The 3,044-nt window shown below is 32.4% G+C and overlaps 1 pseudogene; it reads right to left on the bottom strand.

Moving 5' to 3' along the window:
* Positions 1-1,087: 1,087 nt before the first annotated feature.
* Positions 1,088-2,551, bottom strand: LOC149886664 (uncharacterized; annotated as a pseudogene).
* Between the last annotated feature and the right edge of the window lie 493 nt (positions 2,552-3,044).

Raw genomic sequence — 3,044 nt, 5'->3', positions numbered from 1 at the left:
CAATTATCCTTTAAATACGGATCAACAGGATCATCATAACTGTATTGACACATTGCCCAAAGTTGTTAATTAATCGCACCTTTAGCATCAAGGTTATTCAAACACGTCTTTTGATGTGTCTGTTGTAACTGTGTAATCCGTATTCCTGCAAAATATGGGTGTGCAAGGTGTCAGCAGTTATTCCGATACAGACGGAGAGTAAGCTGGGAAGAAACACGTACTTGTTGATTTTTGAACTGATGATATTATATAGTGGTTACAATTGATTACAGTTCTTGTATTTGTGGTTAATTTGATTGAGTCTTTTCCTTAAGCACCAGTATTCTTTTTTGACGTATTCATAACAGTGTAGATATATTTTTTTCAGCATGATTTACCCTCCTTTTTATACCTGTTCATTTTGTATTATTAATGTCAAGTCCAGCTAGTGATCCAAATGTAACACCATGAGGTTGTAAGGTTTCATCAAAGGTGGCTAATTCTAATGACTTCTGAAGCATTAATGATGAGTTTGGTGAAGCAGATTCTAAATAAAAATATTCAACTAAAAAAGATGAATAAATATAGGCCATATGTAAATTATAAAAAAAATAGTTAAAATGTTTTAAAAAAATTTGAATCATTTTTTAAAGAAACTTTTCAGGGTTACCACTATTAAAACTGAGGCTAAAAATAAGGATTTTAAGGAGAATTAAGGATATATTTTCCCAATTTATAAGGATATTTGGTCGCGAACGCCAATTTTTTCAAGGAAAAAATAAGGAGAATTAAGGAGAAAATGATAACTTTAAAAACAGAATCTTTCTTTTTTCAATTAACATTAAATACAAATAGATTAACTATTATAAATATAATATACTATACACAAATATATATAAGATTATAAAAGTTCATTTTTCTTTTTAACAAGGTTTTTTTTTAAACATAAAGCATTTCAAGAAACTCTTTTTTTTCAAAGGCAGCTCTTTTTAATGGATTATATATTCATATTCAAGGCACAAACCTAAAGCTATCCTTTTTTCAGCACGGAATCCAATTTCATTAGACGACTTCTTTAAATTCTCAATCATAGATAATGACTGTCGAATTTCTGTATTGACTATTTCAATATCCTCAATTACTTTTTGTTTTGCTTCCATTTTCTCTGCTTTTTCTGCAGACAGGGCTTTTGATCGTTGATCATCAAAATACCTCTTTCTTGCCTGTTTGCAGCTATCCAACAAATCTTTAGTTATTTCAACTTCATGTGCCATGAGCCCGTAAAATGTGAGGTAATCTTGGATAGAATGTAAAGAGATGATGGAGCCTGTGGACATATTGTCATCAATCAGATTTTTATTGCTGCTGAACCCTCGTTCAACTTGAGCTTGCCCGTGCGATAAAATGAGGACAATTTTAAAAATTTGTGGAAGATTTGTATACAGCTTTAAATCAGAGTATTTCCACAAAAAGTAGTCCAAACGATCTTTATCTTTATCAAAAGTCAAAAATAATTCTTTGTTATCAACAACGACAGTTTTACAAAACCTGGAATATTTGTTCTTAGCTAAATCACCAACAGAAGCTCTATTTTTCTTGTAAGTAACAAGTTTCATCAACAGCTTTTCAAATAAATATTCACATTTTTCTGGGAATTCAACCATAAATGATGGGGAAATACACATCAGACAGCGAGCAACCAGAGAAGACAAAGGGCTCTTCTCAATGATATGAGTACACATCGAGACAAGGAAATCGCATACTTCCCTCTTGAACTTGTCAATTTGAACTTCAGTAATCTTTCCTTTACTCTTGAGTTGCAGGAGATCATACTTCAATGAAAACCCAACATCAATCTTGCTGGTTAAAAGCCGGTTTGCACAATTAGATAAATCTATTTTTAATAAAGACGTTATAGTCTTGGCATTTGCAAGAACATCTAATCGAATGAACTTTTCATAAAAGTTGCGTAGAAGTTCTTCAAGTATCACCACCAGAAAAGGAGTCATTGGCTTATCAGTTTGAAAACTTGTTGCCCCAGCTATTTGTTCATAATCACTTGCTCTTGATGGACTTTCATGAAATATTTGGTACATTGAAGACAATAACTTCTTTATGTTCAAGCCTGTAGCTTTGGCACCAGTTTGTAAGGCTCCATTTAAAGTATGCAAACCACAGGTAACAATATCAATGAGCGTACTTAATTCATTGGTGTGACGTTCTTCATTGAGCATTGTCAAAAATCGTTTATTAACATTAGGGCCATCCATAGATACCTGGAGCATTTTTTCATCATTCAAACCAATCATGCAGGATTTAAACATATTTAGAATATCTGGGGCTGCAGCTTTTCCCATAAATTCTGAAGTATAATATCTAGTACAAACGGTATTACTCTCCTCATTCCAATACCGCACATGCAAGTCCATTTGACCTTTCTTTACAACTTTATTGTAAGACTCATCAAAAAGACATACAAAGTTATCCAGCTTGTTAAGATCTCCTAATAGAATTTTTTTTAAATATAGGGCAAGACCGTGAGTTACTATATAGCCAGATTTTGTTTGACCACAGGAAATATTGATGAAAATTTTGCTATCTGGAAACATTGATGCAAATTGTTTAGACTTATTCTCACTTGAGCTAAAAGAATATTTGCTTTGAACAATATCTAAACACCAAATCAACTCTGCTTTCAAAACTGTTTCCTTTTGAAGTATATCTGAAACGTTACATTGCTTTGATGAGCTAGGCTTCTGTGGTTCTGATGGCACATTTTCTTTGAACAAAATAGAGTAACTTTCTTGAGGCAATCGTTCTATGTGCTTTACTCCTTTTGCATGTGCATCAACCGCCTTGATACCCATAGCTGTTACTGAAAACAACTTAGAACAAACTTTGCATCTTGCAAGGTTGGGATTTTTATCTTTTTGAAGCCAAGAAGTGTAACTATCATTACTTAACCAAACTTCTTGGAAACTACTTTTATATTTAGGCATCTAAAGGTAATTTATGAAACACAAATAATATTTTGTATTCAATCTCAAGTTTGTTAAAAAGCTGTA

Source organism: Hydra viridissima, unplaced genomic scaffold, assembly GCF_058129835.1.
Source record: "Hydra viridissima isolate aposymbiotic clone 2 unplaced genomic scaffold, HvirCarnegie_v1 scaffold_6, whole genome shotgun sequence".
In the NCBI taxonomy this organism is placed as follows: domain Eukaryota; kingdom Metazoa; phylum Cnidaria; class Hydrozoa; order Anthoathecata; family Hydridae; genus Hydra; species Hydra viridissima.
This window is presented reverse-complemented; position numbering and strand designations above follow the sequence as displayed.